Raw genomic sequence first — 23,267 nt, 5'->3', positions numbered from 1 at the left:
TGCCATGGGAGGAGGGGCAAAGACCATTGTGGCTTCTTCCTGCTGGACAAGGGCATCAAAGGGAGGGGTGAGGCAGCTAGGATTCTTCATCATCCAAAGGAGAGTAGAGACAGCTAGAATGGTCCAACTGGAGTATCATCTGGAGTTTTTTTGTTTTTTTATTTTTTAATGTTTATTTATTTTTGAGGGTTGGGGAGGGGCAGAGAGAGAGAGAGAGAGAGAGAGAGGGAACACAGAAGCCGAAGCAGGCTCCAGGCTCTGAGCTGTCAGTGCAGAGTCCCATGCAGGACTCAAACTCACTAACCATGAGATCATGACCTGAGCTGAAGTCAGAAGCTTAACTGACTGAGCCACCCAGGTGCCCCTCATCTGGAGTTTTATAGCTTCTAGATGAGAGGAAACAAACCTAGTTAGCATATTAAGAATACAAGGACAAAACAGGAGGGTATGAAAAGCATTAGGAGTGGACCAGTTAAAGGGAGGAGCCAGGATGCTTAATTCCATATGTTGCTATAAGAGTTCTATACATCTGCTAATTCCTGTCTTTGTTTGTTGATTCGCTCCCTTAACTGCTGGACCTATCTCGGGCTATCCCTGATTGGTTGACACAGAAGCAACATTCTTCATTTAGGAAGAGACATAGTCCTCGCCTTATGGCAGTTAGCAGGTCTGGCCCTCTTCTGTTCTGTTAAGACTACTGCTGCTAGGGAGTCTACTTGGTCTTGTAAAACCATCAGAGATTTGGTAACCTGTTTTCTGTCATCTGTTAGGTCCTAGGATAATTCATGATAATAAGTGGTTGAGAAGACTATTCCTCCTATTCCAGTGCTGTTATTCTTAAGGCAATCAGCAGGGATATGCCTTTAATGGCTCTTTTTGATCGGGTATATGCTGCCAAGGGTACTGTAAGTGACTGATTGTTGGGTACAGTGTTTATCTGAGGAGTGAGAAAGGCCAGGGTGCAGATACCCATTCAATCAACACCAGAGTTGGGTTATAGGAAGATGAGTGAATTTCTGACTATCAAGAGTCTGGTTGCATTTGCCAGTGGTCAGATTGCCAACTGGCTCCTTTCCCATTTTGTTTGTCAGGCACCTGGGAGCTGTTTGGGACAGTTCGACTCCAGTTAGTACAGGTCTCACAATGTGGGGGTCTGGGTCTATAGTTAACAGGGTAACATTTACAGTTGCCTGTGTTAGAAGAGTAGCTGTGTAATGGCAGGGGTGAGGGGGCGGGGGTCCTGTGGACAAGCAGAGCCATCAGGCTCTGGCCAGGCTGGGATTGGTATCATTGAGGAAGCAATGTGTTGCATTTAACATTTGGTTTAGACAGGGATCCAAGACAAGTGGCCTGTCTGATTTATGTTCCGATGGAAGTTGAAGGGTTAGGTCAGAAGTGACCCAACAGGCATGGGGAACATCAGGGCAGGTTGGATCAGGCAGCCCCCAATAGTGTTTTATTTTTCCCATCCAATAAGTTTTCCTGTTTCTGGTACAGGGTGTGACCCTCCTAATATCATAACATCTATTCGGCATGCGGGGGTACACAGTGGCACAGGGACATGGTGGTAGTGTCGTTTTACCTCTGCAGAACAGAGGAGTGGTAATTGGCACAGGGGGAGGAGTTGGAGCAAGAGTCAGGAAGGGCATAGGGGGAGGAATGGCCTCTCTAGGAGGCTGAGTGGTGTAGCAGGTAGTGCAACCCCGTGCTCCTGTAACATAAGTTTGTCCCTCATGGAGACAGTAGATGGAATTCAACGGTTGGTAGCATAGAGTGGCTCTTTGTGCCTTGGGGGATAAGGGTGAGTGATAAGTCACACATTTGCATGGCAGGAGTGAGAAGACCCCTCTTGAACAGGTTAGGAACAGTAATATGTGCAACAGGGACAGGAGATAGGGTGATCCCATCCTGGGTAGGAGACAGTTATAAAGGCAGAGAACAACATGCAGAGAAGGACATCAATCATAACTCAGATCATATACATTCAAGGAGAATAAGGCATCCTGACACTAGTATGTAGAGGAAGGTAACAAGTGTGTGACTGAGATGCCAGTCTGTGGGAGTATCTTGGGTCAGCCCTACAGCAAAGAGGATGGCAACAAGTATGGAAAGAGAAATAGGTAGGGGATGACAGTGAAATTTAAGAGAGAACGATTTATTATATTTCATTTAAGTTGCTTGGTGATTTTCCTCAAGCTTCTGGTTACAGAGAGTTCTCAGGTGTTGGCTGCAGGCTGCTTATCGTCTGCTGTCTTCTTAAGGGTGATCTGTAGAGGATTATTCTGGTTAATAGTTACTTTCCATTTCAAGTGGTTGTCAGGTGACAGGTGGGCTGCCTTTACTTCAGAATGGTGGATCTAGGCAGTTAGTCCTGCAACTTTGAGAGCTGTGGGCGTGGTTAGCACAACTAAATAAGGTCCCTTCCAGGTAGGTTTAAGTGGTTCCTTTTTCCAATTTTTTATCCAAACCTGATCCTCAGGTTTGTGGGGGTGTACAATTATTCCTAGGGAAATAGGTATCCTGTTTGTCACCCATCTATGTATCCCCAGTACAGTTTTTCCTAATCCTTGCACTTGTTTTTGTATTTCTAAATTCCCTAGCTCTGTCAGGTCCGCCTTTGACTAGTGGAGGGGGCCTTCCGTATAGGATCTTGAATGGGGAGAATCCTATTTTTGTCTGGGGTGTACAGCATATTCAGCGAAGAGCTAGGGGTTGTATATCTGGCCAGGGCAAGTTAGTTTCCTGACATAGTTTTGCCATGGTGGATTTAAGGGTCCGGTTCATACGTCCCACTTTCCTTGAACTCTGGGGCCCGTAGGCTGCATGTAAGTTCCAATGGATACCTAGGGCCTTGGCTACTTGTTTCACCACCTCAGCCACAAAAGCCAGGCTGTTGTCTGAGCCTATGGTTAAAGGCATTCCATGTCTAGGAATGATATCCTTTAGCAAGGCCTTGGTTACTTCTCTTGCCTTTTTGGTGCATAGGCCTCAACGCAACCTGAAAATGTACAGATGAATACCAAAAGATATTTGTATCCTCTCCTGGGCCTTATTTTGGTAAAGTCTACCTCTAAATCTTTGAAGGGTACCTGACCACAGCATTGGATTCCCATGGGCCCAGTGGGGCCTTGTTTGGCATTATTTTATGTGCAGAGAAGGCAGTGTTGACAGACCCAGCCACAGAGGAATGGGAGTCTAGCAATTACGTAGTAACAGCTTAATAAGGTTTCAAGGGCAGTTTTCCCTAGGTGGGTAAGCTCATGGTTTTGGAGAACCACCTGGTGGGCTAGCTGCTCCGGTATATAGACTCTGCCGTCTGGAAGTACCCACCATCCTTCTTTTGTCTGGCCTCCTTTTTTCTGTTGTGCCCATTTTGTTTTTTGGATTGTGTACCTTGGGGAAGTTGGCAGCTCCGGGGCCAGCATAATTTTTGAGGTTGTTGTTTCTTTTCCCACTGCTGTTTAGCTGCGATGTCAGCTTGTTGATTACCTTCTGACACTGAGTCCTTTCCTCTTTGATATCCCTTGCAGCAGATGACTGCTACCCTCCTCAGTTCCCAGACTGCCCTTAATAGTTTTAGGATTTCTTCCTGATTTTTTATTTCTCTTCATCCTGCAGTCAAAAGTCCTGTCTCCTTGTATAGAGCCCCATGTACATGTAGAGTGGCAAAGGCATAGTGCAAGTCAGTCTATATGTTGGCTCGTTTGTCTTTACTGAGTTCTAGTGCTCTTATTAGGGCCCACAGTTCTGCTCTTTGGGCTGACCTTCCTTTTGGAAGGGCCTGTGCTTCTACGACCTCAAAATCAGAGACTACTGCATAACCGGCATATCTTTTGCCTTCGTTCATGAAATTGTTGCCATTGGTGTACAGGACAAGGTCAGGATTTTGTAAGAGCCTGTTTGATAGGCCAGGTCGGCTAGAATAGACTTCATCAAGTACCTCTAGACAATCATGCTCTGGGGACCTTGCCGCTGTGGGCAAGAAAGTGGCAGGGTTTCGAATTTTTGTGACTTCCAATCTTATTCATGGGTTCTCACATAGCAGTCCCTGATATTGTATCATCCGAGCATGTGTTAGCCAGTGTTGCTCTCTAGCATCCAACCAAGTTAATAACAGAATGGGGACCCTTAATGTTTAGGTTTTTCCCCAACGTGAGTTTATATGCTTCCTTGATTAAAAGTGTGGTGGCTGCCGGGGCCCTCAGACAGGTTGGTCATCCTGTCGCACCTGAGTCAATCTGTTTTGAAATGTATGCCACTGGTCTTTGCCAAGGTCCAAATTCCTGGGTGAGAACCGCCAGGGCCACCCCATTCTTTTCATGTATGAACAGGTTGAAATCTCATGGTACATCTGGGAGTCCCAAGGCTCATGCCTCCGTGAGTTTTGTTTTTATAGTTTCCTATGCCTTTTCTTGATTAGGGCCCCAGAAAAGCGGTGCCCTCTCTTCCCCCCTTTGGCGCCTTGTATAGTGGTCTGGCCAATTCCGAGAACCCTGGGATCCATATTTGACAATCCTGCTGCTCCCAGGAACTCTCTGACCTGCTGGTGGGTAGTGGGAACAGGAATGGCACAGACAGCCTGTTTCCTTTCAGCTTCCAGCATCTGTTTGCCTTGGGTAATTCTGAAGCCCAAATATTTAACTTCCTGTTGATAAATGTGTGCCTTTTTCTTTGACACCTGGTCTCTGGCCTCTGCTAGTAGCCTGAGTAGGGCCCTGGTTCTCTCCCAGCACTGGGTCCATGTGGGACTGGCTAGCAGGAAATTATCCGCATATTAAAGGAGGGCACATCCTAGATCCCATCCCAGAAACCTGGCTAAATCACATGCCAGTGCCCTACTGAATAAGGTTGGTGAATTTTTGAATCCTTGCAGCAGTCTAGTCCAAGTGAATTGTTCCTTTGCCCCTGTGGTAGGGTTTTCCCATTCAAAATAGAGGTTGGCTATTAGATGCTAGCTGGAGACAGAAGAAGGCATCCTTTAAATCTAGGCATCTAACCATCCTGCTTCAGAGGGTATGAGTCCTCGTAGTGTGTATGGGTTAGGCAATGTTGAATGCAGCATGATGACTGCTTTATTAATGATTCTTAGGTCCTGCACAGGGCGGTAATCATTTGTCCCAGGCTTTTTCATGGGCAGCAGGGAAGTCCATGGGGACTGGCATCATTTTAGAAGTAGCTTGAGTAGCTTGTCCAAGTGTGTCTGGATTCCCAGGTGTGCCTCGTGTGGGAGGCGCATGTTGGTGTATTTTGACAGGTTGGGCTCCAGGCTTTAGGTCAATTAATATTGCGGGGTGGCTTTTTGCCAGACCACGGGAGTTTCCTTCTGCCCAAACTGAAGGGAATTCAGCTTCTAGCTTGGGGGCCACAGTTGGCTTACCGGGAGGGGAAGTATATAATCTCCATTCCTGTTCCCGTGTAATTGTCATGGACAAAATCATGGGTCAGGCTGTTTTGTTTAGGCACAATTGCATCTGTCCTCTGAGGTGAAGGCTATTTCTGTGCCCAACTTGGCTAGGAGGTCTCTACCTAACAGAGAGACAGAGCAATTAGGTAGATACAGGAATTTGTGAGCTATTTGGTGACACTCCCAGCCGGCATTGTTAGGGACCACAAAATGGCCTGTGGGTTTGTGCCCCAGTGTCTCCTATGATGGTGAGTTCTTGATCGACAGAGGTGCCACCTTATGTGTCACCACAGAATGTTTGGCCCCAGTGTCGACCATGAAGTCTATTGTTTAGCCCTCCACCTTCATTTTGACCATGGGTTCATGGATAGAGCCCGGTCTTTCCTAATCAGCATCCACTCCTGCCAGTCTGATCAGGTCAGCCTCAGGTGGTTCTGGTTGGTAGCGGCTGGGTGGAGTGGAGATTTTTGGTTTTCCTTTTTGGTAGCTGGGGCATTCATTTTTCCAGTGTCCAAATTTTTTGCAGTAGGCACATTGATCCTGTGCCAGTGGTGCCCTTCTTTTTTGTTCTTGCATCCCTTGTGGTTTCTGTGGGGGTCTTTCTGGAGAGGGTGGTCACCCCAAGGCCATGGCCAGGACAGCTGCCTTTTGTTTTATTCTTTGGTCTGCCTCCTTTCTGGCAGCTTGATCCTGATTTACAAAAACCTTGTTGGTGATTTCCAATAATTCGGTGATGTTTTTTCCAGTGAATCCTTTCAATTTTTGGAGCTTCTGTCGAATATCACTTTAGGCCTGTCCCACAAAGGCAGCATTGACCATGCAGAGATCTCTGGGGGCTTCTGGATCAAATGGAGTGTAAACTCTGAAGGCTTCACATAATCTTTCATGAAAATCAGCCAGACTCTCTTCTGGCTTTTGTAGGACCTCAGATACGTTTGCCATGTTGGTGGGCTTTTTGACCCCTGCTTTTACCCCCTGGAGGAAGGTGAGTTGGTATCTTTCTAATCTGGCCCTTGTTGCCTCTGTGTTGGGGTCGCATAGGGGCTCCTCTTTCTGTGGGGATATCTAGGGTGTCCTCAGGGGGCCAGCCTACACCAAACATAGGCCATTCTAATTCACAGAGGGTGTATGACTTCTGGGGGTCAATTTGACCCCATTGTCACCTGAAAATCCCTTTTCAAAATTCTTAATCATACATTCCAAAACAGTTGGTTTTGAGGAATTTCCCCCCATCCTGGTATCCTAGATAGATCCCTCCCAATGTACGGTGTCACAGGACAAACATGAGGGAAGAGGTCGATTTTTCTGCCTTGCCGCTCCCCTCTGGGGGATTTAGATGCCTCTTAGCATTGGCAGGTCAGTATAAGCCCCTCACTCAGATAAGACCTCTGTGGACCCGATTCTGCCTGGAGCCACATGAGGTCGTGGAATGCACGACCATGGAATTGCAGGGTAGGACCCACTCAGGCTCCGAGGCCAAAACTGTGGAACACGGGCATGCCCCCACACATTCAGACAGATTGCAGATTTCCACCTGGAGCTTCCCTGTCCTATGTGGTGACTGTGTCACCAGGGAGGTGATCAAGCTCCCCATCTGCCTCTAGGGTCGGCCTGAACTCAGTCCTGGGTCCCCAGGGACACTTACACGATCTGATGTCCTGTCCTGGCAGAATTTTCTGATTCCCCCTGGAGTCCATTAGAGCGTCGTGGGGGCCGACTGTTGCCAGGCCCAGCAAGGGTCACAGTCCAATGATGTCACCAGTGGTATACCTTTCTTTCTGTCACAGGAGCCTGTGAAGAGTGGCCTCTCTGCTGGCCTCTGACAATGGTGGCTCAAGGGGCCAGCCCAGCTGTTGGCTTCCTAGCCAGTGCACCAAAAATGTTACAGCAAATCCTCAGCGGGCAGGAAGAGACAAGCCACATGCTATTTATTGGGCACCGGTGCTGGCCCAGCAGAGTCACCTCCGAAGGCTGAGCTCTGAACCTTGGTGTAGGCCTTCTTTTATGGCTGGGATGGTAGGGGCTCGAGAGAAAAAAAAGAAAAGGGGGGGCACTTATCAGTGGTGCAAAGTGGGCAGTTGGTGGATGCAGGAGGCAAGCAAGATTACAGAAGCCAAAAGCATGCAAGGGGAGTATTTGGCCTCGGACATCTGGCTGGCCCCTTTTACCTTGCTTTTACCAGCTTTTCTCAGCAGCCATATTTTGCCAATAGCTCTGAACACTGTTGACTGGACCAGAACAGGCATGTGATCAAGCTGGGGAGGTCAGGGAGTTTCCCTGGTTGAGGAATGAACACCTGACCCAAGCTCCCAGAGTCCTACTTCAGAGAGTTAGGTTTAAGGAGAGAGTGAAAGAGTGTGAATAAGGGCAAGCGAGAGATGCACCATAGATAAAAATCAAAGTGGACCATTGGCAGGAAGCTATAAAACCTCTGGAAGAAAACATAAGGAAGAATCTTTACTGCATTAGGCAAAGATTTCTTTGATAGGACACAATAAGTAGGAACTGTAAGAGAAAAAATTCATAGGTTGGACCTTACATATAAAAAAGCTACTCTTTGAAATGTACTGTTAAGAAAATCAAAGGATGAGTCACAGACTGGGAGAAAATATTTGCACAACACATATTTGATAAAGGACTCATATATAGAGTATATAAAAACTCTTACAACTCAATGAGAGGAGAAACAGCCCTCTACTTGATCTTAACCGAAAGGCTGAGAAGTGATGAGAAACAACCCTCCAAAAATTGACAAAAGAATTAAATCCTTCACCGAAGAAGAAATATGAATCGCATGTAAACACATGGGAAGATGCTAAACATCATTATTTATTAGAAAAATAAAAATTAAAACCAAAATGAGATACTACTGCATACCTATTAAAATGGCTAAAATTAAGAAGACTGGCCATATTAAGTGTTTGAAAGGATGTGAAGCAGCTGGAATACTCACATGTTGCTAGTGGAATCACAGAATGGCACAGCCACTTTGAAAACAATTTAATAGTTTCTTATAAAGTTAAACATACACTTAAAGTATGACCCATCATTGGGGCGCCTGGGTGGCTCAGTCAGTTAAATGTCAAACTCTTGGTTTTGGCTCGGGTCATGATCTCATGGTTTGTGGAATCGAGCCCAGTGTCAGGTTCTGCACTGGAGGTGCGGGGCCTGCTTAGGATTCTCTCTCTCCCTTTCTCTCTGCCCCTCCCCCACATGTGCACAAGCTCTCTGTTTCTCTCAAAAAACAAAACAAAACAAACGATTTAAAGTATGACCCAGCAATCCCATTCTTAAATATTCCCCAAGAGAAACAAAACCATAAACATATGTCTACACAAAGACCTGTTCATTAATGGCCATAGCAGCTTGGTTCCTAATAGCTCTAAATCAGAAACAACCCAAATGTCCATCAACAGTGGATAAACAAATTGTGGAATATTTATACCATATAATATTGCTCAGTAACAACAGGGAACTAACCACCAACACTCATGAGAACAGCGTGGATATGTCTCAAAGACATTCTGCTGAGTGAGAAACGACATACTGCATATTGCATGACTTTATATGAAATTCTAGAAAAGTCAAAGTGTTAGGAATAGAAGGATCAGTCAGTGATTGCCAGGGCTGAAAGTAGAGGAGAGGATTAACTGAAAATAGCACAAAGGAACTATTTGGAGTGATGGATACGTTCTATATTTTAATTGTGGTTGTGGTTGCGTTACTGTATACATTTGTAAAAACTCGTGAACTATACAATTAACAAAGAATAAATTTTACTATATGTAACTGATTCTTCATTAAAACTAACCAAAAAAGGGACACCTGGGTGGCTCAGTTGGTTAAGTGTCTGACTCTTGGTTTTTGCTCAGGTCACTATCTCATGACCATGAGATTAAGCCCCGCGTTGGCTCTGTGCTGATGGTGTGGAGCCTGCTTGGAATTCTCTGTCTCCCTCTTGCTTTACCTCTTGCTTGCTCACGTGTGTGCATACTTACTCGCTCTCTTTCTCTCTCAAAATAAACAAATAAACTTAAAAAAAAAAAAAAAACTAACCAAAAAAGAGTGAATGTGTGTGGGGCTAGCAGCTTAGGAGAATAAACTGTGGGAGCAGGTAGGACCCTGTCTTCTGCCACATGATAGCAAAGTAGAAAAATCTGGTCTGTAGAGAGTAGAAGATAAAGTGAATTTGCACAAAAGCCAAAGCAGGATCTGGAGAGAGATTTCTTTTCTTTTTTTTTTTTTTTAATGTTTATTTATTTTTGAGAGAGAGAGAGCATGAGTGGGAGAGGGGCAGAGAGAGAGGGAGACACAGAATTTGGAGCAGGCTCCAGGCTCTGAGCTGTCAGCACAGAGCCCGACGCGGGGCTCGAACTCACGGACCGTGAGAGTGTGACCTGAACCGAAGCCGGACGCTTAACTGACGGAGCCATCAGGTGCCCCTGGAGAGAGATTTCTAAAGCTGTTTGAATCACTGGTTCCAACTTATACCTGGGGCCCGGATGCATTCCTGTCCTGAGTTCCCTGAACCCCTTATAATAAAGCGCCTCATTTTGGCCTAAGCATTTTCAGTGGCTTTCTGTCACTTGTAATCAAAGAAGCCCTACTTCAAGAGGAAATGGACACCTCTGGAGAACACTGAAAACAAACTTTTCTCATGGATGTCACCTTCGGGGGCAGAGAATTTCTTGGCATTTTCCACGAGGAACACATGTTTGAGAAACTGTTGTTGCTAGCATTTCCAGTGGAAAACACTGGGGTCGGGACCTTAAAGTCTAGGCCTGTCTCCGTGATTCACTAGCTGTGTAGTCTTGGGCACGTCTCCTCTTCTCTCTGAACTTCCACTGTCTTACGTGTAAGAAAAGGAATTAAACTAGATTCACAGTTTGTAAACTTTTTATCCAAATTAGACAAACAGCCCAGTAGGTAAAACAGGTACAAGTGGAACTGCACTGACCAATGTGGAGGGAGGCCTCAAGCTACCTACGTGGCGGTGGAGAATGCGGCAGAAATACAGTTTACATATTGTTGTGTTTGAGGATTAAAGTCTGGGAAGTCATCTGTATTAGTTGGAATACAAACATAGGCACTAAGAATGTAAGCACATCTGTAAGATGATGACAGAAGGAGCTTGGCCTAAAAATGAAGGTTCTGAGCTGAAGTATAAACTGGAGACTGAGACAGTATCCAGAGCAGGACCGCTTGTTCTTCAGCCCAGGGCTCCATTTCTTTTCTACCCAGCACATATTGTACAACTTCTAGTAAAATAGAATCATAAGCTCCGTGAGGGCAGAAGGCAAATCCGTCTTGTTTACCAGTTCTTTCGTGCTTCCTTAGCCCCGGTTCACTCCAAAGATCCATGAGGGCATCCCTGTCAACAGCAGCTCATTGTAAGAGTCAGTACTCTCTAGACATTCTGCCTCTTATTCCCAGGAGCACCAAGCAGCTGCTGTCAATTTCTTGTCTTCCTCTTCCTACCAGGCCTCTAGGTCCCAGGGATGGTTCCAAGAGGAAGAAGCGATAATGCTGACAAGTGAGTCCCCAGGGTCTTTCTACTGTGGTTCCGTCCCTCCTGAGCCTCTTGTGAAAATAAAGCTGTTGAGTGGATTGGAAATTTATCCAAGGGGTGCCTGGATAGCTCAGTTGGTTAAGCATCCCACTTTGGCTCAGGTCATGATCTTGCGATTGGTGAGTTCGAGCCTTGTGTTGGGCTCTGTGCTGATGGCACCGAGCCTGCTTGGGTTTCTCTCTTCCTCTCTCTCTGCCCCTCCCCTGCTGTGTTCTTTCTCTCTCTCTCTCTCTCTCTCTCAAAATAAATAAACTTAAAAATAATTTCTTTTTCTTTTTCTTTTTTTTGAATGTTTATTTATTTTTGACAGAGAGAGAGAGAGAGAGAGAGAGAGACAGAGCATGAGTGGGGGAGGGGCAGAGAGAGAGGGAGACACGGAATCTGAAGCAGGCTCCAGGCTCTGAGCTGTCAGCACAGAGCCTGATGTGGGACTTGAACTCACAGACTGCGAGATCATGATCTGAGCTGAAGTTGAACACTCAACTGATTGAGCCCCCCAAAAATTTCTTCTTAAAAAAAAAAAAAAGAAAATCTATCCAAACCTAACTGGCAGAGATGGCCAATGTTACTGAGAGTTTGTGCCTTCTCCTAATGTACTAACTGAAGTGGGCCTGGAGATCTCAGATGCCTTCCTCCCCACCCCCCCCCCCCCCCCCCCCCCCAGCCTCCTACTTGTCTTCTTTGGTGGCTTCTGGGACATTGCAGTAGACACGAGTAGTGTCTATGGTTCCTTCCAAGCACTGTGATGCTGGGCCTATGTTCACTTTAAGAAGGTCCTGAATAAGGTGATGGAGAAATGACAAAAATAGGGATGACTACATTGTACTTTTCTTGATTTCAAAACCATTTTACTTCTGAAATCATTAACTAATCCACTCATTAGCTAACTTCTCTATTTCTTTTTTTTTTTTAAGTTTATTTATTTATTTTGAGAGAGAGAGAGAGCGAGAAAGCGCATGCTCTCAAGCAGGGGAGGGGCAGAGAGAGAGAGGATGAGACTTCCAAGCAGGCTCCACACTGTCAAAGTGCAGCCTGATACAGGGCTTGATCCCATGAATTGTGAGATCATGACCTGAGCTGAAATCAAGAGTCAGACACTTAACCTACTGAGCCATGCAGGCACCTCCTAACTCATCAAGTTCTTGAAGCATTTACCAAGTGCCTGTTGTTTGTTAAAACCTTTGCAAGGCACTGAGTTGCCAGTTCTAGCTTTTAGTATGGCTGGCTAAGAGAAAGGGCTTGATAGTAATGGGGCTCTGGGTGAGAGAGAATTCAAATAAAAAATTTAAATAGAAACTACAGACCTCCCAGTATTGATTCTCTGGGGCTTTTGATGCTACTTTGGTCATATTTATCATTCTGGGGCTTAGTCAAGTACCTAGTAGACATTTTTCTATGAAGTATTTCGTGCAGTTCAGAGCAGCCAGCATCATGTAACAGTTTCAGCTTTTTGGTTGGAAGTTGGGGGATTCTGCTGTATCTTATTTTCTTGTGGGCAAGAAAATATGGCTGGTGTAATAATGGACAAGCTGGCCTCTTTCCTGGCCTATCTATATAAATAAAGTCGTTCCCAATCATGCACTGGACAAAGGCTCATCCAGGGCCCAGTTCAGACTTTCCTGGTGATCCGTGTTCTGGGCTACATGTTTGGCATATGCCATTTGTTGTCCTGGGTCACTTGGCTGTGCATTGGACAGAATTGTATTGTAGGGGACATCAGATCTGGCAGGGCCTTGAGAAGGGTCTGGCGGTAATGTCCACAGGTGGAGGGAGGCAACTGCCATGTGTTCCAAATGCCTATGATTGTCTGGAACTCACCGGAGGGGAAGGTGGGCCTCATGGTGCCTGTAATGTTTGGGAAGAGCACCATAAGATGTCAGTTGTCCAGAAACTTCAGGGCTGAGTTGTTCTGGATAATTTCTTCCTCCTGGATGGCCAAGAGTTTATCTTTTAAACCCCCAAACATTTAACCATATGAAGTGAGAAGTTTGCTGAAATGTACAGCATGCCCAGAGATCCTCTTGTAGTCCCGTCCTTCCTTCCTTTTGGCTCCTGAAAGCGGTCCAGGGAACACACAGAAATCCAGTAAAAGAGATTGTTCCTAAGGCTCAGATACTCCTAAGTGTTTATGATTATAATCCCAAAATATAAATATTTCTATTAGGGTAACTCTGTAGGCACTTACGAGTCCTTTCCATTATGAAACACAGGGAGAAGGGGAGGGGCTTCTTCCTAGGACCCTCTGTGTGAAGCTACGGAGCAGGAACCATGGAGGCAAAGAAATCACCCCTGGTACTTAAAGACTTAGCATGCTCTCCAAACCCTTTCCTTGTCAGAGAGGGTCAGTGAAATCCACTGGACATGCCCCACCTTTCTTATTTCTCCTCGAGAAATGACCTCTTTTGTTTTTGTTCATAGCTTTCTTTATGTGGAAACATTCTATACAATTCACCCGTTTAAAGTATATAATTCAACAGTTCTTTAGTATATTTATAGAGCTAAGCCATCACTACAGTCAATTTTAGAATATTTTTTATTACCTTCCCAAAGACATCCTGTACCCTTAAACTGTCACACCCCATTCCCACCATCCTCATGCCCCACCCTGCTCTAGGCAACCCTAATCTACTTTCTGTCTCTATAGATTTCTATTCTGGACATTTAATATAAATGGAATCATACAATACGTGATCCTTTGTGAGTGGCTCTCACTTAGCATAAGGTTTTCAAGGTTCATCCATGATGTGGCACATATCCATACCTTCATTCCTTTTTATTGCCAAATACTAGGCCAGCGTGTGGATATACCACATTTTATTTATTCATTCACCACTTGACAGATATTTGGGTTGTTTCCATGTTTTGGTTATCGTGAATAATGCTGTCGTAAGCATCCATATTAAAATTTTCATGTGGACATAGGTTTTCGTTTCTCTTGGGTATGTACCATACTCAGGAGTGGAATTGCTAGATTATATGGTAACTCTTTGTTTAACTGTTTGTCCAGGGCTACTTATAAAGTTTGGCAGGTTGGAGATATTCCTTCATACTTCAGTACTCCCTTTTCCCATTTTACTTAGAAACTTGGTTTAGAAATATGTGTGTGCACTGATTTTTGTTGGTGAATGTTCTGTTCAGCTCTATTAGCATTCACATGTTTGTTTTAGCCCTGGTAGGTAAAAGTCCAGACTGTTTGTACGTGGTTATCAAACAATCCTCATTTTTCCCTTTCTTCCATTTTGTTCCCTGCACGTTGGGACAGTAGTTGGTTTTTGTCTTACAAATTACAGAAATAGGAATTGAAAACTCCTATAATACTAAGGACTCAGGGCTGGAGGTGAGGTTAGCAAACGTGTTAGGGAGGCGCCTGGGAAGAGTCTGATTTCTGGAATGCGGGGGATGCCCCAGGGCTCAGCGCCCAAACCCCTTGCGCCCTGGACCGCCCTCTGGCCTTTGCACCACCTCCCAGGGTTCCCGGGTCTCGGCGCCCTACGTGCCGCCCGGCACTCACAAGAAACACCTGCGCATGGCAGTTGCCAAACGCCGAGGAGCTGTTTGAGACTCCATATCCTGTTTGGGAATTGTTTCAAATGAAATCAGTGACTCTTCCCTGCATTAAAACTTTTTTTTTTTTTTTTTAAAGGAGAAAAAAGAAAGAAGGAGAGCGGCAAGGACTCTCCCTTCAGAGCCGTGAGAGCGCAGCGGTCACCCTGCCCAGCAGCCCTCACCCCTGCCTGCTGCCTCTGCGGGCTGCTGGACCAGAGGAGCCTGGGCAGCGGCGTGCCAGCTGGTGCGTCCTCCCTCCTTGCTCCTGTGTCAACTTTCCCTTCTTTTCTTCATTCAACAGACGTTTGTTGAGAGTCAGCGTGTGCCTGCCCTGTGCTAGGCAGGGGCACGGCCAGCGCCCGGCCCTCATGGAATTCGTTAGCCCGTTAGTCCCTCCTGCCTTTCCCTCATTTTCTGTCTCATTCTCCATATGTCTCTTACTCCTCTTCTCCTTATACTTCTCTAGTTTTACTTGTTAAAGGGACACTATTAAAAATTTTTTTTTCAATGTCCATGTTTCAATTTTTTGGACCCACACAGAGGGAATTTAGAGTTAGAGGGTTTTGGCGCAGCTAACTGACCCAGCCCTGTCCCCAATGGCCTCCTCTCTTCCTGAGACCCAGGCTGAGTCTACCCAAGGAAATGAGGCAACGTGAGAGCCGTGCACCCTCCCTATCTGTACTCTTGCTACTGGCTGTGAGAGAAGGTGCTGCTGCCCAAGGAGGGGTGTGTGTGTGTGTGTGTGTGTGTGTGTGTGTGTGTGTGTATAGGAGGTCCGTGGGGAGATGGCAGAGAGATGCCCTGCCTGGAGGCACTAAAGTCCCCCAAGCCCATTGGGCCACTTGGTGGTGTCTGCATGCAGCTCCTGAGTTTGCTCTTGAGAATGCTTCTGGCCCTCCTCTTGGAAACTTTGTCTAAACTCCATCGGGATGCTATGGGTCTTATGTGTTTTCTATACCAGGATGTTTGGGGGTCGTGCCTCTGACCTGTCTGATCCAAGGAAAGGTTCTCCTTATAAACAGATGGAAATGATAGGCTTTGCCTCTGCCGGCGAGTCCTCGCTTTTCCTTGGAGAGAAGGTACAGTGTATTCCTGTCTTCTTTAAGCAAGATTCTGCCAGCTAAATGGCCCAGGGGCCTGAACCAGAGCAGGGAGTAAAGTGGAATAAAATACGTGAAAATGGAATGGAGAAAGAGCAAAGACGTACACAAACAATACAAGCTCTGATTTAAAAAAAAAAAATTTTTTTAATGTTTATTTCTGAGACAGAGAGAGACAGAGCATGAGTGGGGGAGGGGCAGAGAGAGAGGGGACACAGAATCTGAAGCAGGCTCCAGGCTCTGAGCTGTCAGCACAGAGCCCGACGCGGGGCTCGAACTCACAGACTGCGAGATCATGACCTGAGCCGAAGCCGGACGCTCAACCGACTGAGCCACCCAGGCGCCCCTAAGCTCTGATTTTTTAAAATTAGATTTGATAGATATAAAATTGTTCTGAAAAATTGTTATAAAAGTTTCTAAATACTCTCAGTTTCTGTGTGTTTCTTGTTGCAGGCCAGTAACAGATTGTGGACTGGCCATAGTCTGTAGACCATACTCTGGTCCCCATCTCTCCTTGTCCCTGACCCTTTACCTATAGGAGTGGCCCACTCCTGCTGGATCACAGGAGCACTGGCAGGCTGGGTGCTGGCTGTGAAGGTCTCTCACAATAGAGTACATGCGGGAGCAGAAGTACCTACCTGGGTCCGATCATTTTTCCTAAGACTCAGGGTTTCTTAGACAGCAATTTTAGTAATAAGGGGCTGAATCCACCCAAGTTGGTTTTTAGGTACAGAACTCATGAAATCCACAGAAGAACTCCTGTGGGTAGGTGTAGGAAGGGCAGAAGCCAGAGCAGTTCCGAGGACCTCAGCAGTCCAAGTTCACAGACTTTCGCTTAGGGCCCCACCCTTAACAAGGCTTAGTTCCCGGCTCCTTCAGTCTATGTGCCTCTTGGCATAAATTATCAAGAGAGAGAATCTGTGCATTGAGTCTGGAAAAAGGTCTACCTCAGTCCTATTAGTGGTGGGCCTAGAGAGGGAGTCTCCTAGCTTGCTCTGCCCCCGGTGGACTTGTGGGAACCAACTCCTTGAGAAAGAAGTTAATGGCAGAGCTGGGACCAAGGTGGCTCTTGGTGCAAGCCGCTGCCTGTGGAAGGTCTGGAATGATGTGCTAGTTCTCAAGCAGGAGAAAGGGTTTAATCATTAAATTGTGGGGAGAAATTCCTGGCCCTGCCCTGTGCAATCGGCTCATCCCCCTGGGTCTCTAAGTGAACTGAAATGTTGCTCCCCAGCCTCTGGTCTAACTACTTGCTTAGCAAATAGGAGTCTCCATGGAAGGCACTGACCTGTGATTTATGTATCATAAAAGGGCTGGGGTGTTTGATGCCTGTACTTATCTGCTTGAGAAGAAACATTAAATGAGAGCTAATGGACCCTCGGCTTCTAATGTGGCGGCTGCTTGCTTAATGTGCAGAGCTCCATTTCAGCCTGGCTCCCTGGACAGGCCAAGCTGATTTTCATCCTGCAGATCTCAACAAAGCTCAACCACAGCCAGAACCATGAGAAGTAGGATTGAAAGGCCCAGGAGCTGCTGTTTTCTCTTTTTCCTACTATCACCACTGAGGGTTTCTGGCCTTGAAGATGTTTTACACACAAAACTTCAGGGTTAAAATTCCTAATGTAAAGCAAAAATTTAAGCTGATGACTCCATTTCAAATGATGGTTTAATAATCCATAGTTCCAGGAAGAAGTTCCAGATGGGGCTTATACTGAACAATTTCTGGTACAGGCAGAGTTCCTTTGAATCCAAAACTGTATTTTCCTTCAACTCAACTGGGGCGGAGTGCTCAGAATTGGTTAACTCTGGGTCTTTACCGGCAGCAGGCTCTAGGTGGCACTGCAGTGCAACATTATAATGCACCGTACTGTGTGTTCCCGTGCAGAAAACCAGGGGAAATTTAGTGCTCAGAAAAGTTAAACACTTTAAGGAAGGAAGGGAGTAAAAGAATCACCATTTAGAGGTTGCTGTAAAAGCCTCGGGACCACAGACCATTCTCTTCAGGGAATAAATGGCGAAATGGCAAGAATGGTGTAGAAGGGAATACGTACCTAGCGGTGGCTTGTAAAGTCTTGACACAAGTAAGAATCACAACTATCTCATGTGCCTGGGAGATAAGAAGGCAGAGAGAGAACAGAAATCCTGAGACAACAGAGTAAGGATGAGAGAGGAATGGATTGTTTAAAGGTATTATTACTCTTTTATTTTGAGGAAGAATGTGGTATGAAATACATGAAGTTTCTCTGGATTTATTCTTTCACTATTGAATTGAATTAATGTTAGTATAGTTAATAATTATAGTATAATAGAGAATCATGGTAAGTAATACTGATTAAAGCTACTTATCATCATAAGTGATAAAATGAATTAAGCAAGAAAAACTCAGTGAAACATCATAAAATGTCTCTTCTTGTGGACCACATAGTCTAATACTTGGGTTTATGGTAAGTTTATGATATAAGGAGGCATTTAGCCCACCAGATTTTGATGGTTTGGGAGGTACACATAAGCTTATTCATCGTTAATTTGCAAGGATACGTTCAATCTATTCCTGTTTCTAAATGGTGCTCTAAATCAGTGGTTCTTAAAGTGTAGTTCCTGAACCAACAGCGTGGCATCAGTGTCACCTGGGAATTTGTTAGAAATGCAAATTCCTGAGCCCCACCCTGGACCTCCTAAATCTGAAACTCTGGGGAGGGTCCCCAGCAATCTATGTTTTAGCCAGTCTTCCAGATGACTCTGATGCTTGCTCATGTTTGAGTATAACTGCTGTAAAGAGTCCTTTGAGTGAGTATGTGTTGGCAAGAGTTGTGTTGGCAAGGGAGAATAGATAGATTATTCAGTAAACGTCTGAGCCCTTACTGTCTTTTAACAGTGTGATAAGTGCTGGGATTACAATCAAGAAAAACGTGGTTCAAATTTAGCGGGCAAACAGGCATACCTACAACTATAAGTGTAATAACTGCTATATAGTATAGTAGTAATTCTGCCTAGAAGGAGGGAGGAGAAAGTCTTAGAGGGTGGTGGAGGACATTTGGACAGTCTTGACAGATGAGAAGATTAATGGGGCAGAGGAGGGCTTGTAACTTTTAACATTGCCTTTTATTAATGCCAGAGAAGAGTTTTGTGCACCTAAAAAATAGAGGAATCGAGTATATTGAGAGATACTATTTGAGTCTTTCATTCCCTACCATGTGGTTAATGACACAGGCTTTGCAAGTCACTTATTAATAGGGAAAATCTGGCTGGCCTTGGACTTTCACTCAGTGCCAGAAACCAACAAAGTAGTATCTACAAAGTTCTGAGGAAAACAGTGACTCAAGGATATTATACCCAGCCAAGGTGTTAGTCAAATGTAAAGACAATAGGTGGACATTATTGCACATCCTCAAACTCAAGAAATACAGAATGTGTGAAAACTTCCTGGAAAAAATAGTTGTTCAATGACAAGATTCAGCCATGTAAGAGGTAAGTCAAAATAAAGGACTCAGGAATGGTGTAGGCACAGTAAAAGAGGAATGGTAATCCTTACTAGGGGATATTGTCGAAGAGTGAGAGTACTAATTTCCTCATCTTTTTTAGCAGGGAGTTGATATTTTAAAACATCTCTAACTGCTTTATGCTTTTTAATAAAATTTCCTTCTTAACCTAGAGGGCTCTTTTAAGAAATAATACAATTTATGGCAAAGAAATATTTATCTGAAGTTTATTTTCCTTTACACTCTTCAGCTTCTTTTTTATCCATTAAGGTCAGGTAAAGCTAAGTTTTGAAACTTCCCCCAAATTAAAACTAGTTAATATAGTATAATCTTGCTTTAAGTAGCTTATTTTCTGATCCATCCATCTATCCATCAACCCATTCATCCATCCATCCATTTATCCATCCATCCATCCATCCTTCTATCCATTCTTGGTTAATCTCTTTCACTCTCACAACATAAATAGGTTTCAAGTATCACCTATTTGCTTATGATATTCAAATATTTACCTTCAGACCTGATGACTCTTGATTTTATGTCTAATAGCCTGCTTGGGGAGCTTCACTTGGATGTCCAGTAAGCACTACAAACTCCACATGTTCAAAACCAAACTTATTTTCATCTTCTGAATCCAAATTTGCTGTTCCTCCTATATTCCCATATTTCCTATCTCAGTTTATGATATCATCAACTTAGTCACCTAAGTCAGAAACTTGGAGTCATCCTAGATTTCTCACCTCTTCTTCATCCTTCCTATCCAACTAGTCAGTAGCATCACTTCCTAAATATTTAGTTTTTTCTCTCCTCTTTATCCCAGCTATCATCGACCTAGGAAGTGTCCTCACCAGGATCTTTGGTAATAGCTTCTTAACTGGTTTCTGGTCCTTCTTAGCTTTTCTCCATTTACACCGATTATATTCCTGCCAGAATGATTTTTCTAAATGCAAGTTGACTTTGTTATTCTCCAGCTAATATCCTTCATTGGTTTTTCTATTTCCCCTTGGGATAAATCTTAGGCTACTGAACATACACCATCCTCAATCTCTGGACTAATACTTCCTTTTTAATTGTTAAAAATTAATTAATTTTTATTTTAAGTAGGCTTCATGCCCAGTGCAGAGCCCAACGTGCTGGACTCAGCTCAAGACCTGAGTTGAGATCAAGAATCAGATACTTAACTGACTGAGCCACCCAGGCACCCTACTTACTGTCCCTATCCCTAACTTACTTCTATATTTCTATTCCTAACTTACTGTGATGTGGACAACTTCTGGTTCTTCTGAATGGAATTTCTTTGTTTCCTTTATGGCCTAGATGATGGCTGCTTATTTACTGAAACACAGCTCACAGGTCACAGGTCACTTCCTACTCCTTTGACTAAGTTTGTCTCCTCTGTGCTCTGTGGTGTGCTGCATATACATCTGCTGTCGCACTTAGCATCAAGAGCTGTTTGTATGTTGGTCTCACCCCACTATCTTTGCAGGTTCCTCTGTGTTAGGAACTATGTGTATTTGTGTGTGTGCGTTTAATCCCAGTGTCCATTATATACCATGGCACATAGTAGGCACTCAAAGACTATTGAAACGAACTAAGCAATCCTGGTACATCTTTCTATTGACTATCAGATACACTCCTCTCCCTTGGGCACGATTGGGTAAACACTTCCAAATTCAATATTCTCCATTTTTCTGAACCCTGGGCATACCACCTTCCTTCTGTGGACACATTGTTTCTTCAGATATGTTAATACTATTGATTAGGTTATAGCTTTCTTTTAGAGCAATCGCATTCAAGTCATGTCTCTCTAGACTCCATCGTAGGTGCCTTAGCTAGGTTTCTTCAATCCCTCACTCATTAGTTCACTTATTTTAGTCAGGGAAGGCTGTATGTTTAAAAGGCAGCCACTAGGTTGCCAATAAAATGGTGCCCTTGGTATTATTCATTGTGTAAGCCCTTCAGAGTGTGAGCCCCGTGGATGCTTTGGTGGGTGGGATATGTGCTTGAGGTTAAAAGGCCCTCCACGTCAGGGGAGGGCAGGAGTCCTGTATGTTAGTCCAACCTCAAGCGAGACCCTCTGGTTCTTGAGGACAGAGAGGTTAAGAGCTCTGGTATTGGAGGGAGGTAACCCTGGTTTCAAATCTCAAGTTAACAGCTTAGTGGACAAATTCCTAACCATGAGTCTCTTCAACTGTGAAGTGGGGGAATAGTAGGACTGACCTTATAGGGTTGTTTTGGTAATTAAGGGCTAATGTTGACTTCTTTGCAATGGCAGATGATAAGCACGCAACAAATGGTATTCAGCCTCATTATTGTCATCATTGCTATTATCATCACTATCATTTAACGATGAGTGCTCTAGTCTAGCCTCAGCCTGACTACTCTTCACATCCTCCTCACCTCCTCCCCTTGGGATGTGATTTGGTTGATAAAGATGGGAGCCTGAGGAAGACCTTGTGGACACCCCATCTGCCAATTGCCTTTTTCTGCTTCTTCTGTTAGGAGACGCTTTGGGTTTTTAGGGACTCTATTTATACAGGGATTATTTAGCATTTTTATTCTCTGAAGGTGCTGGCATAGATTCAGTCTGTAATTCTAAGGGAAAGGCGTTTAGCTGTGCCTTTCTTTGTTTGTCGGAACATTTCTGTAGATAAGCACCCTGCACAGTAAATAAACTGCATTGTTATTACATTGCCTAGCAATTTACCTGTAACAGACGGCTGTGCCTGCTATAATGACATGATAGCTAATCCATACCCCTGCATGATTTTATCTTTTACTGGAGGAGGCTGGCAAGTTTAAAGGGGACGCCCTCAAGGATCAGCTAGAGGAAACCAGTCCTGGTTTTAGTGAGTGAGGTTTTTTTTTTTTTTTTTTTACAGGAGGTGTACCAAAAGTCCCGTGTCTGGATTTTGAATGAGTGCTTCATTTCAGGATCAATTACCTTAAGCTTCCCACAAGTAGGTTCTACCTAAAGCTTCTGTTTGATTTAATTAAGGAAGTCTCTCAGTCCTCAAGGCTGTGGTTAATACAAAAGATAATTTTTTTTCCTTACTGCATTAGAAATTTTGGATATGTAAATAGCCTATCATCCAACTTGTCTCAAAAGGAACTAACAATTGCCTTTGGCAATCGGTAAATAAGCCTGCTTTCTTTTATTTAACTTCCTGTATGTTTTTTGATAGAGCCCTCAAAGTGACATTATTAGATCCAAAGGCAAGAACTATTTTAGAGCTCTATTTGTTTGACCCTGCCTACCAAAACACCCAAACAATTTATAGTGTCACCATAATTTTCAATGTAAACTACAGAACTGGACTTTCAATTGTGCCTTGTTTCTTACGGTTTGCTGTTTGTTTTCCCGACTAGACTGAAAGCTTCTGGAAGAAAAGAACTGGGTTTGGACTTCTCAGGAGCCTGTGCCCCCTCCTGGAAAGGGCACAGACTTAGAGTTCAACCTGGGTTCAACTCCTGGCTTTTAGCCATTAACAGCCCTATGACCTTGGGTAAGTTACTTATTTTTCTATAATCTTTTTGTTGTTGTCCCAAAGCTTGTTTAACATATACTTCAACCTTTTTTAGGACTCTTATTTACTAAAAATACTTTATATACAAATACATGCTTTATATACAAATACTTTATATACAAAATATATACATATTTTTCTAGTACTTTAATTACTTTTCTAAATGGTCTTGGATACCCTTCACGGCTTAAATATTACTGGCAGAGCTTCTAATAAGGAACAAGAATTGTTTCAAATTGGGGAAACTTCTCCTAGTGGTACCAATTGCTTTCCCCCCATTCATTCCTACCCAACCTCAGGAAAGAAAATGTGTCACTCCTCCTTGTGATGAATTAGGCAGGGAGGCTGCTTGCTGGGGGACTATTTATATCTCTAATCTATTTCTCTCCATCTCCAGCACCACCAATAGCTAACATTTATTGAAGGCTTACAGTGGGCCGTGTGCGCCCCAGGCGTGATCTCATTTAATCCCCACTAAAACCATTATTATTGCCATTTTACAGGTGGGGAATTTGAGGCTTAAAGGGGTGAAGCAAATTATCTAAGGTCACACAGCTAATTAGTGTTAGACGCAGGTCCAATCTCTCACCTGGACTAGTGTGGAGGATTGGTAAAGGGACTGATAACTGTCTTCCCAGCATCTTGCTT

At 44.3% G+C, this 23,267-nt stretch overlaps 1 long non-coding RNA gene across 1 annotated transcript in view; it reads left to right on the top strand.

Annotated features, from left to right (window-relative positions):
- The first annotated feature begins 314 nt into the window (after positions 1 to 314).
- The window catches only part of LOC123583537, a 154,062-nt gene continuing 131,109 nt past the window's right edge, over positions 315 to 23,267 (top strand). Inside the window, exons 1-3 of the long non-coding RNA XR_006704929.1 lie at positions 315 to 358; positions 21,975 to 22,052; positions 22,462 to 22,598. This is a non-coding gene — a long non-coding RNA (uncharacterized LOC123583537). The remainder of the gene's footprint in view (positions 359 to 21,974; positions 22,053 to 22,461; positions 22,599 to 23,267) is intronic.

This window comes from Leopardus geoffroyi, chromosome B3 (assembly GCF_018350155.1).
Source record: "Leopardus geoffroyi isolate Oge1 chromosome B3, O.geoffroyi_Oge1_pat1.0, whole genome shotgun sequence".
Classification (NCBI taxonomy): Eukaryota; Metazoa; Chordata; class Mammalia; order Carnivora; family Felidae; genus Leopardus; species Leopardus geoffroyi.
This window is presented reverse-complemented; position numbering and strand designations above follow the sequence as displayed.